General features: G+C 42.0%; 1 long non-coding RNA gene across 1 annotated transcript; it reads right to left on the minus strand.

The window, feature by feature from the left end:
* Window positions 1-5,541: 5,541 nt before the first annotated feature.
* On the minus strand, window positions 5,542-11,792 carry LOC130284286 (uncharacterized). The gene is made up of 2 exons (XR_008846970.1): window positions 10,159-11,792; window positions 5,542-5,959 (listed from the first exon to the last, which is right to left on the minus strand). It is a non-coding gene; the product is annotated as an uncharacterized LOC130284286 (long non-coding RNA).
* Between the last annotated feature and the right edge of the window lie 1,581 nt (window positions 11,793-13,373).

Consider the following 13,373-nt stretch of genomic DNA (forward strand, 5'->3'; position numbering starts at 1 on the left):
CATGTTTACATGCTTTACTATTATTGTACTACTTAAAAAAACATTTTTGTTATGTTTTAAAGCGCCCTATTCTCTCTATCTCATTTACATTTTTTATTGGTACCACTTTTGCATATTTGTGACCTTTTGATCACTTTTTATTTCATTTTTCTGGGATGTGACGTGACCAAAAAGCAGCAATTTCGGACTTCCATTTTTTTTACGTTTAAGCCGCTCACCATACAGGATCGTTAACATAATAATTTGATAGTTCGGACATTTATGCACACTTCAATACCAAATATGTATATTAATAATTTATTTTTTTATTTTTTATTTAGTTTATTTTTTTGTAAAATGGGAAAAAGAGGTGATTTACATTTTTATTGTGGGAGGGGCATTTTCACATATTTTTAAAAACTTTTTTTTTCACATTTATTTTACACTTTTTATGTCCCCATAAAATATAAATAATTATATTGCTATTACTGATCATTGCTATGCATAGGCATAGTACTGATCAGTAATATCGGAGATCTTCTCTGGTCTGCTCGCTGTCAGACCAGAGAAGAAGACCCTGGGATGACGGCAGGAGCAGGTGAGGGGACCACCGTCTGCCATCTTGGATGGTGCCGCTGGCTATCCAATCATCCATTAGAAAGCCCGCATTGCCGCAGATGCCATGATCTGTATTGATTACGGCATCTGGGGAGTTAAAGGGGTACTCCGCTGGCCAGCGTTCTGAACATTTAGTTCCAAACGCTGTGTGTGTGCTGCTTGGGTCGGCCATGCCCCCTCATGACATCAGACCACGCGCCCTAAATGCAAGACTATGGGAGGGGGCGTGGTGGCCATCATGCCCCCTCCAATAGACTTGCATTAAGGGGGTGTGGCATGATGTCACGAGGGGCGCGGCTGACCCCCGTACACAGCATTTATTACTAAATGTTCTGAACACTGGCCAGTGGAGTACCCCTTTAACAGCGGACAACAGTGCGATTGCTGATGTCCGCCATTTCCGGCGGGTCCCTGGCTGCTGACAGCAGCCGGGACCTGCTGTGCATGATGTGATCATCGCTCTGATGCTCGCAACATGTTAAGTCCTAGTACATTTACGTCCATTGTCCTTAAGGGGTTAAAATAAATTGGATAATCCATTTAAAAGGAAATCATCACTTTACCATCACCACCCTATGAAACCACGTACTTATTCTAAACACTAATCTCAGATCATTGCTAGTCTATTGGGTTCGCCTTCACCAATTCTGCAAATCTTACCAATCAAAATATCAATTAAATATGTTCTAAAATGCTCAATCTAAAAAAAAAAATAAAAAAAAATTCCCACAATGTTTCTTTACACGATTAAAAAAATAAAAAAAACATGTGAAAGTATGTTTTCACCTCAATTTAAAGTTTAGGTGAAAGGCATATGCATGAACTTAAGCAATTATAGCGTCCTTATATAGACACTTATTAAAGTATTTATACATATTATCTTAAATCTACATCTATCATTTTTCCAATTAAAATTAGGACCGTAATTGCAATTAAGTAATTTAATTGCCAATTGAACAGCAAAATTGCTAAGTGACTAATTTTAATGCCTATTTTAATTACCAATCATGACTGGGGAGGGAGCTAATCAAGTTATATCAAGCAGTACCTGGGTAATGATGTGAGGAAAATGAAGATCAAACGCCGAGAGCGAAGATCCTGAAAATACCTTGTACTCGGTAATGACGAAGAGTTAGAGCAAGTTGAATGTAGGAACTTGATCTCATATAGCAGTGGTCTCCAACTGGGGCCCTCTAGATGGTGCAAAACTTCAACTCCCAGCATGCCCGGACAGCCGTTGGCTGTCCGGGCATGCTGGGAGTTGAAGTTTTGCACCATCTGGAGGGCCACAGTTGGAGAACACTGTCCTAATGGTCTACATGAGCCTTTGTTATCAGGAATGCCCACTAATCTTCATGCATAAAAACCTGTCGCGAAGACTTGTCTTAAATGGTCACTCTCATTAAAACTAATTTTTGCTATTGAACTCCTTATGGTAAATAAAAAATATCTCTAATGTACTTTATTTAAAAAAAAAAATTTTTTTTCTATGTTTTATTTGTTTAAAAAAAAAGCTGCCACTAGGTGTTTCCCTACTTGTCCAGAGCACCCCCCCCCCATTTCTTGCACAGACTTTGGACTCCTGTTGGCCTGGCAGAAGTCCAAAATCAGGAAATGCTGAGGGGGGGGGGGTGCAGCTTTAGCCAATCATAGCTCATCTCACACTGAACTGCTCTGGGCTGTGTGTAGCAGAGTGAGGGAGGAAGTTCTCCCCTGTATGGCTTCAGATGATGTCACGCCTGCTGGGGAACGCCCCTTCCCAGTCTGTGAATCTGACTGAGACTGAGCAGGAAATAAAGAGCAACATCAAGGTAGAAAACTAACAAATAATAAAAATAAAAGCAGGGGGTAGTTTATCATGATGTGAACTGGGAGGATTATGAAATTTAACAAGATCATGAGTGGTACTCTTTAACAGAATCACATGGACAGGTCATTTTCTCCAACAAAGTCCATTTAGGAGACACTAGAGTGCCGTATGGGAAAACCCTGAAATAGGCCTGGACAGGTGAGTATTTTTATACTACCCTACAGGTAGAGGAGCAGGGATCCCTGCTCCTCTACATTACACAGCAATGTGTTATGCATGACTAATAAGGGTACGTTCACACTGTGTAATGCCCGCATAATTCCACTTGCGGAACCTTAAAGGCGTACTCCAGTGGAAAAAAAAAATTCAAATCAACTGGTGCCAGAAAGTTAAAATGATTTGTAAATTACTTCTATATAAAAATCTTAATCCTTCCAGTACTTATCAGCAGCTGTATGCTCCAGAGGAAGTTATTTTCTTTTTGAATTTATTTTCTGTCTGAACACAGTGCTCTCTGCTGACACCTCTGTCCATGTTAGGAACTGTCCAGAGCAGGAGAGGTTTGCTATGGGGATTTGTTTCTGCTCTGGACAGTTCCTGACATGGACAGAAGTGTCAGCAGAGAGCACTGTGGTCAGACATAAAAGAAATTCAAAAAGAAAAGAACTTCCTGTGGAGTATACAGCAGCTGATAAGTACTGGAAGGATTAAAGGGGTTATCCAGGAAAAAACTTTTTTTTATATATCAACTGGCTCCAGAAAGTTAAACAGATTTGTAAATTACTTCTATACTACTTCAGTACTTATGAGCTTCTGAAGTTAAGGTTGTTCTTTTCTGTCTAAATCCTCTCTGATGACACCTGTCTCGGGAAACGCCCAGTTTAGAAGCAAATCCCCATAGCAAACCTCTTCTAAACTGGGCGTTTCCCGAGACAGGTGTCATCAGAGAGCACTTAGACAGAAAAGAACAACCTTAACTTCAGAAGCTCATAAGTACTGAAAGGATTAAGATTTTTTAATAGAAATAATTTACAAGTCTGTTTAACTTTCTGGAGCCAGTTGATTTATATAAAAAAGTTTTTTCCTGGAATACCCCTTTAAGATTATAAAGTAATTTACAAAATTTGTAAAATTTTCTGGCACCAGTTGATTTAAAGGACAACTGCAGTGGTAAACATTTATATATGCCCGTGCCTCAAAAATAAACAAAATAAACTTATACATACCTTCCTACGAGCCCCCGTTGGTCCGGCACAGGCCTCACGGTCTGGCAGTGCTGACGTCATTCCACTTCCTGGGGACGGGGACGCCGCAGATCCGTCGGCGTATCACCAGCCGTAGCGATGTCCCGCCCCGGCCTGTGATAGGCTGAGACCACTGTCATGTAAGGAGCTCTGGCCGGCTTCTTACATGACAGTGGGCTCAGCCTATTACCGACCGGGGTGGGACATCGCTACGGCCGGTGATACGCCGACGGCTCTGCGGCCTTCCCAGTCCCAGGAAGTGGAATGACGTCAGCACTGCCGGACCGTGAGGCCTGTGCCGGACCAACGGGGGCTCATAGGAAGGTATGTATGAGTTTTTTTTGTTTATTTTTTAGGCACGGGCACGGGCATATATAAATGGGTACCACTGCAGTTGTCCTTTAAAAAAAAAAATTTCAACTGGAGTACCCCTTTAACATAATTGTGAATGAGTCTTCCGCGAGGCCCGTTCAGACTGAGGAATTTCAGCGGCAGACAATTCCGCCACTGAAATTGTTCCACGCAAAGAATGAACATGTTCGTGAGCACTGTAACGCTGTCAATGGTGACGGAGCAGTGCCGTGCGGTCCTACCGCCAAAGTATTTCGTCAGCGGCCCCCAGATGTAATCTCTGCCGGTGGAAATGAGCAGAGATTCCACAGTGTGAACATACCCTAAGTAGATAAGTGGAAACTCTACACATCACCAACTACCTCCTTACACTGAGCAGGAGGTATAAACGGTCTTCTTCCTGCTCAGTACTTAGTTTTCATGATTTCCCAGCTTAGAGATCCATGAAAACTAAAAAATAAAAACTAATAGAAAGTCATACTCATCTACCACCAGTGCCTGGCTGAGAGGGCAGTTCCTTCTGAGATTTGTCGTAGGAACCAGGAACAGTGGCGAGTCGGGAATGTGAGGTATCAGAGTAACAAACATGGGCATTAGGGGAGGTAAGACCTATTTTTTATTTAAATGCACCCCCAGCCATAAGGGAAAATATCTTTGTTACTGGACAACCCCTTTAATTAATTATCATTAGAATTGGTGTCAAAGGATTAGGGGGAAAAGTTAAATTTTTATTTTTTTTGTGTGTGTGTGTTTTATTTACCTAAAAAAAAAAAAAAACACAAAAAAGTGTTCTGTCATTTTGCACTTTTAAGATGCACTTTTTGTGGCATTTTTCTCATAAGTCATGTGATTCTTTCGTCATGTGACTTAAGGATGTATACTGAAGAATTGGAAGAAATAATGACCGAAAAAAAACACTGATGCTAAACCCACATGGCGTTTTTGATTACGTTTTTTTTGCCTCCTATTGGGGGATAAATAGCAAGATTTCTTTAAAAAAAAAAAGACCAAAAAAACAAAAAACAAAAAAAAAAAGTCTTCGCATGCTGCAATTTTGGAAAAATTTCACTGAGCCCAAAAATGCCCAAGAAGAGTGAAAAAACTCAAAAGGAAAAACGTGGGTTTGGTGTTTCATAATTCTCTATTTTTATTTCTAATTCTTTATTCTGTTTTAGCTAACGTTAGGCCATGCCATTTTTACTGCAACAATAAAAAACAAATGTGGCATTTTTTTTATTATTCATTAAATTAATATTTTTGATTGAACAAAAATGAATGCATCCTTTCTTAAAAAAAGAAAAAGAAACAACAAAAAAAAACCCCAGAAAACACACACACATGTGTATATATAGGCCAAAAAAAAAAAGCATAAAAAATCAAACCAGTAACATTTTCAGTAAATAAAATAGTCAAAAGCAGAATCTGCAGCACTATTCATGCTGTCGATAATAATGTAACCGATGTGATTTGCAAGAAATTGTAATGGAAAATATGTTCTTCTCAACAGATGACTACAGAAGAGACATTACTGCATTGACGGCCATTTTTACTCGTTTTTTATTCCATCCAAACATCCCAATTGTCATAATACATAGTGATAGAAGCCAATGAATGTGTCATGATGGGAAACTCTCCCCTGTGCCATGTATCATAAGAGGATCCTGACAATATCCGGATAGCGGTGTGATGTGTGAACACAGCTGCACATCAAGTGTCACTTTTATCATGGCTGTGACAGTAGAAAGACATATGAAAGCAAGCGTCTTGACATGCGTGACAATCCTGATACAAAGTATCACTCATCATTTTCTTCATTCGTTGTCATGATTCAGATGTTATGTTCGACCGGCGTGTCAGCCATCGGACGTGTCTGTCAGCGGTGAATGTGTCTGACCAGCGCTGACCAGAACAATTGCACACTCTTTCTTTTTAAGCTTCTGGCCCCTTTAAGAGGCTCCTATAATATGAGCGTACAAATAATAAAAGAAATCTTATATTTATACAGTATTATAAAACCATGGGAATTGTGGAAGCATAAAATAAAGCAGATCAACTGGTCCTTGTTGTATCAACTATGGCCACGGATGTACTGGGCTTCTGACCCTTAATCTGTTCATATTTTTGATATTAGGATATCAAACTTTGAGCTGAGATGCAAATCAGTCACAAAAGTCCAGGAAGTGTCCCCTGGGATTCAAAAGTTAAAGAGGTACTCCACCCCTAGACATTTTATCCCCTATCCAAAGGATAGGGGATAAGATGTCTGATCGCGGGGGACCCACTGCTGGGAATCCCCGCAATCTCGGCTGCAGCACCCCAGACATCTGGTGCATGGAGTGAACTTAGCTCCGTGCTCGACGACTGTGATCCGGGCCGGAGGCGCATCACACTCACGCCCTGCTCGTGACATCACAGCAACGCCCCCTCAATGCAAGTCTATGGGAGGAGGCGTAACGGCCGTCACACCCCCTACCATAGACTTTCATTGAAGGGGCGTGGCCGTGACATCATGAGAGGGGCGCGGCCGTGACATCACGAGCCTAAGGTGCTGAACCTGATGTCGAATGCCAGGTGCAGCAGGAAGATTGCGGGGGATCCCCGTGATCAGACATCTTATCCCCTATCCAAAGGATGTCTAGGGATGGAGTACCCTTTTAAAGTACATTCCATCCACTGGTTAACAACTCATCCTGGGCTGTGTGTAACCTCCTCCATGTGTGTAACCTCCCCCTAAAGGCAAGGTGATGTGATGAACTTTTCTGTGCATTTGCATCCCAGGGGAACACCCCCTGGCCTAATTTGCATATCAGTTAAAAGTGTGATATCTCAACGATGGAAGGGGTCCATACAAAGGTATGCACAGATTTAGGGTCAGAAGCCATAGACAGCCTTGGCCATATTTTATACATCAAAAACCTGCTAACAAGTCTGGTTTAAAGGGAAAAGGTCACACTGGGCAGGGATAAGTGTGGCCCTGAACAGCCTAACACCCCAAAAACGGTGCCAGACCCTACTCTACTAAGGTGTAGGGAGTAGTGAAGTCAAAGTAACAAACAGAACGGTATGGAAATCAGAGAAAAAGGTCAGGACACAAAAGGGTTAACAAACAGCTAAACAGCAATAGGAGTACTAACAGCGAATGCACTAAGAAACACAAAATCAAGGTCAAACATGCCAAGTTGGCAACAGATAGCGTGGTACAGAAAGAGTGGTACAGAATCAGAATGCAATAGCATAGTCAGGATAACAGGTCAAGAATATTCACAAAATAAACAGGAACGGCAAACCAAAGCCATTTTTCACAGGCCTCCTTAAAAATGAAAGAAGCGATCTGATTGGTTGCTATAGACAACTGCACCTCCCTTTCTCTATGCCAGATTTGATAAATCTCCCCAAGAGTGCGGTATAAATAAACCAGCTCAGGAGGGTGTGGAGGCTATGGCAGGACACTCTTGGCCAGTCGTCCACACTGCCCGATTGGCCTAAGCATTATCATGGTGATGGGTGAGGGGCTGGAGCTGCTGCCATAACCAAAAACAGACACACCCACTACAAAATGTATCGCCTATATCCTATCTTGTAATAAGAACCAGAAACAGATACATATTCACAGATATGTTTTACAGCAACCACATGGACCATAGGAACCTATCAAGATGAGGTGTCATTGACTTGTATGGCAGAGTGTTGTGGGCGTGCTCTGTAACCTGTGCAGAGATCACTGTGCAGTGAAGGGGAGAAGTGACCAGCACCTTTTGTGAATGGTGTGATCTTTACTTTATATATAGTTGTCACCTTTCATTGTAATCCAGCCTGTGATGATAAGGAGATGGCTTAGAAGTAAACAGGTAGTGTCAGCTTATTATTAGGCTTAGTGCCCAGAGCGACAAACTGCAAGGTTTTGAGTTTTTAAATAGACAGTGACATGCAAAATTAAAAAACTTGATGTAAATAAGTTATAGTTGGTTAGCACACTTCACTCCCTAGCCCAATGCAGGAGACAGGCTCTATAGAATATAATGGAGCCTGTCTCCTGTAATCAGTTGGATTGTGTGCTGAGACGAGGAGTGAAGTGTGCCGCTGGATGCTTCACCCAGCTTTAAAGGGGTACACCGCCCCTAGACATCTTATCCCCTATCCAAAGGATGTCATAAGACCCCTGGGATCCCCGCTGTGGCACCGCGCTATCATTGCAGCACAGAGCGAGTTCGCTCTGCACGTAATGACAGGCAATACAGGGGCCGGAGCATCGTTACGTCACGGCCCCGCCCCTCGTGACATCACGGCCCACCCCTTTCAATACAAGTCTATGGGAGGGGGTGTGGCGGTCGTCACGCCCCCTGCCATAGACTTGTATTAAGGGGACAAGCCGTGATGTCACGAGGGGCAGAGCCATGACGTCACGCTGCTCCGTCCCGTATCGCCCGTCATTATGCACATTATCTCTCTGTGCTGTAATGATAGCGATAGGGGATAAGATGTCTAGGGGCGGAGTACCCCTTTAACTAATGGTCAGAGGGTTAATTTAGACCCCGACCGATCTTAACTTTTGACATGTCTAGGCAACATGTTAAAAAATTACTTAACCCCTTCCCTTTCCCTCTTTGGCTATTTTTCATTTTGCACTTTAGTTTTTAACTCCGCACCTTCTAAAAATCATAACACAAAATTTTCCACCTAAAAATCCATATGAGGGCTTGTTCTTTGCGTCAACAATTTTACTTTGTAATACCATTAATAATTTCACTACAAAATCTACGGTGACACAGGAAAAAAATTATTTGTGGAAAAAAAAGCCATTTTGGTAAAAATTGCACCTTATATTTAGTGTTGCTCGCGAATATTCGCAATTCGAATATTATTCGCGAATATCGCATATTCGCGAATTTCGTGAATATAGCGCTATATATTCGTAATTACGAATATTCGTTTTTTGTTTTTTTTTTCTTCACAGTACACATCACAGTGATCATCCCTCTCTGCTTCCAGCTTGTGTGGTGTAAAGAAGACTGTAATACTACTGTGTGAGACTGTCGTGTGAAATTTCGCATATGCGAAAATTAGCATATGCTAATTTTCGCATATACGAATTTTCGCGTACGCTGATTTTGTATATGCTAATTTTCACACAATGTTAATTTTCGCATACGCGAATTTTCGCATATGCGAAAATAAAACGGGAATATAACGAATATGCGAATATTCGCGAATATATGACGAATATTCATCCATATATTCGTGAATATTCGCGAATTCGAATATGGCCTATGCCGCTCAACACTACTTATATTTATTCTGTAGGCCCATACAGTCACAAGGATACCCAATTTATATAGGTTTGATTTTATTTTGCTACAAAAAAAAAATATTATAACTACATGCACCAAAATTAATATATTGAAAAATGTCCTCTTCTGACCCCTATAACTTTTTTACTTTTCTGTATAAGGGGCGGTGTAAGGGCTCATTTTTTGCACTGTATTCTGAAGGTTTTATCGGTATCATTTTTGTTTTTATCGGACTTTTTGATCACTTTTCAAATTTTTATGGTATAAAAAGTGACCAAATATAAGCTATAATTTTTTTACGTGTACGCCATTGACCGTGCGGTTTAATTAACACTATATTTCTATAGTTCAGACATTAACGCACGCGGCGATACCACATGTTTATTTTTATTTACATTTTTTTTTTATGGGAAAAGGGGGGTGATTCAAACTTTTATTAGGGAAGGGGTCGGATCACATTTACTAACACTCCCATAGGAGTCTATAACATTGCACACACTGATTTCCTACACTGATCACTGCCATGCAATAGCATGGCATTGATCAGTGTTATCATCGCTCGACTGCTCCTGCCTGGATCTCAGGCACGGAGCAGTCATTCAGCGATCGGACAGCGAGGAGGCATGTAGGGATCCTATTTGCATCCTGCAAGTTGCTCGGGATGCCGCAATTTCACCGTGGTGGTCCCGAACAGCACCGCTGAGCTAACCGGCAATGTTTACTTTCGTTTTAGACGCGGAGATAAAGTTTTATTGCCGCGTCTAAAGGGTTAATGCCGGACATCAGCCTGATCAGCTATGTCCAGCATTAGCCGTGGGTCCTGGCTGCCTATAGCAACCGGGACCCACCAGGTATGATGCGCGCTCACCTGCTGAGGTCAGTCGAGGAAGTGAGGGTGGGACTAGCACTCCTCCGTGCTCACTCCTGTCCTGTCATACTGCAGAATGAAAACAGAGAGAAGGGGGTTATAGAGCACCCTGCAGTGATTGGATCAAGAGACCCAGCAGAACAGACTCAGGGAGGAAGTGAATGCATGGTAAGTGAGGGCGGGCTCAGTGCTTGCCTCGGACACACCCCTTCCTGAGAAGTGGATGTCAGAATGAGTGAACAGCAGAACGGAGGAATTTATGAGCCAAATACAGAAGCTAAACACATTAAAAAAAAGACATGTAAAGCATCTGCATGACCTAGTGAGTAAAACATAAGCATTATTTTTTTCTGTGATAGGACAGGTACGCTTTAAGTGATAGTAATACTTTACGATGGCTGATAACAAGAAACAAAAGATTGCATTCGACTGCCTTCAACAAATGGAGATAAGATAGACTTTAGGTTTGCTGGCCCTTTAAATCAGTTGTGCATTAAGGACACATTTGTTTGAATCAGAGCAAAATGACAGCGAGGTCTTTATTAATCAATGACAAGCCGCCGGCTTCTGGGCCCCATTTACATAAATGAATGATAAATGACCGCTGGTCGGTGTCTATTATCAGGACTAATTTAGACATGTTCATATGTGGTCTTCCTACACGGAGGTTACTACTTAGCAGAGCTCATGAATACAACATAAACTACAGAACGAGTAACTGTTCACACTCCGCACTAGATACTTGGGGTGGATTCATGCAGCGGATTTTGTGCCATTGTCCCATTGATCTGAATGAAACTTGCATAAAAGTCATAGAAATATAGCTTATAAGGCTGAAAAAAAGACATGTATCTAGCAGTGCTAAAGCAGAGGAAGAAAAAAATGTATTAGATGCCCAGTGTAGGTTAGTTCCCCAACTAGGGTGCCTCCAGCTGTTGCAAAACTACAACTCCCAGCATGCCCGGACAGCCTGGGAGTTGTAGTTTTGCAACAGCTGGAGGCGCCTTGGTTTGTAAAACTTTTGTTATGTGCATTTCTTTAGATTATTCTTAAAGGCAACACAACAGCATGCATGCCTTCTCCCTCCCCCACCCTGCATAATTGATGTATAGGCACTGAGCTCTGTAAGTCAACCAATCAAGGCTGGGAAAAAGACATATATCTAGCAGTGCTAAAGCAGAGGAAGGAAAAAATTTATTAGATGCCCAGTGTAGATTAGTTCCCCAACTAGGGTGCCTCCAGCTGTTGAAAAACTACAACTACCAGCATGCCCGGACAGCCTTCGGCTGTCCAGGCATGCTGGGAGTTGTAGTTCTGCAACAGCTGGAGGCACCCTGGTTTGTACAATTTTTGTTATGTGCATTTCTTTAGATTATTCTTAAAGGCAACGCAACAGCATGCATGCCTTCTCCCTCCCCCACTCTGCATAATTTATGTATAGGCTATGAGCTCTGTAAGTACACCAATCAAGGCAGGAGTGGGGAAGGGGGGTGGGGTTAAGAACAAATGTGGTATCAAAAGATTTCATCTAAAGCCTAGAATCTCTGTGTCTGGACATTATGCACAGGAACGGAAGTGCTGTAAAGCAAATCTTTTTATTTTACTGTTGTCTCAGACCTTTCCCAGCATTCCATGTGGCCAGAGACAGTATGTCATAAGTCACATGGCCTGCAGGTGGCGTGGCTATGCTGCAGTGGGTTGGTGGATAGCCCACCCACTGCAGAATAACCACACCCCCTGGAGACCATGTGACTTATGACATATTAGGGGGAGATTCATCAAAACCTGTGCAGAGGAAAAGTGGACCAGTTGCCCATAGCAACCAATCAGCTCACTTTCACTTTCATTTTCAAAAGGGCCTCTAATAAAATGAAAGGAGCTATCTGATTGGTTGCTATGGCAACTGGTCCACTTTTCCTCCTGTCTTTGGCTGCATGGAATGCTGGGAAAGGTCAGAGACAACAGTAAAAAAAAAAAACTTGCCCTACCGCACTTCAGGGTGTGGTTCTTGTGCATTACAATGCGACAAAGCGGCGTACAGAGGTAATAGTGACAAATTACACTGTATTATAGTTTGGCATCATGGGCTCAAATGCTGAAAAAAAAATTTGGAATACCCCTTTAATAATGTCCAGACCCAAAGATTTGAGGCTTTAGGTGGAATCTATTGATATCACATTAGTCCTTCTTTTGATAAGGAATATCTGGAATGTGGGCGGTTACTTTGTATAATAAAACTATTGTTACTATTTATGTTATTATTATGCTAAAAAAAAAAAAGACCACTAGATCTACTTGGAAAATCTGATTCAGAGGCCTACACTGTGTTATGCCCAATACAGGGCCTGAAAAAGAGGAGGAGCAGAACGGAGGGATTCTCTTCTTAAAATCCTTGTTAGGCTCCACCCCCAAAGGGCCATCCCTAGGCATCGCACAGTGTATCAGTTTTGCCTGGAGCTTTTTTCATTTGGCCCTCTAGATCTCTGGAGTTGACCTTGTGTCTCAAGACATGGTTTCACAATATCCAAAAGAAAAAGAAACACGTAAAACAGCGCACACCCATGTAAGGTAAATATCAAAATGTTCTCTTTATTAATACATATATCAAAAAGACAGACAGGATCATTAAAAACACTTAAAAAAGGCCAAAAGCAGCCAAAGCACAAAACAGGGTGAGCCCCCTCAACAAGGGAACCCCACCCAGGGCACCTGCCTATTACAGTACATCAGTAACGTCACTATGATATACACATAAGCTGCCACATAACACTATATTCATCTCAACAGCCCATATACAACCTGTGTTCTCATGTAGCAAAGGTATGATAAGATGACACAGGACGGTTAATGGAGGAGTTACCAGGTAGGTGCCCCCCTAAAGACCCCACGCGTTCAGGGGTGTTGAGGAAGTTGCCGACGGGCAACGGAACGCGTGGGGTCTTTAGGGGGGCACCTACCTGGTAACTCCTCCATTAACCGTCCTGTGTCATCTTATCATACCTTTGCTACATGAGAACACAGGTTGTATATGGGCTGTTGAGATGAATATAGTGTTATGTGGCAGCTTATGTGTATATCATAGTGACGATATTGATGTAATGCAATAGGCAGGTGCCCTGGGTGGGGTTCCCTTGTTGAGGGGGCTCACCCCGTTTTGTGCTTTGGCTGCTTTTGGCCTTTTTTAAGTGTTTTTAATGATCCTGTCTGTCTTTTTG

Source organism: Hyla sarda, chromosome 8 (genome assembly GCF_029499605.1).
Source record: "Hyla sarda isolate aHylSar1 chromosome 8, aHylSar1.hap1, whole genome shotgun sequence".
In the NCBI taxonomy this organism is placed as follows: domain Eukaryota; kingdom Metazoa; phylum Chordata; class Amphibia; order Anura; family Hylidae; genus Hyla; species Hyla sarda.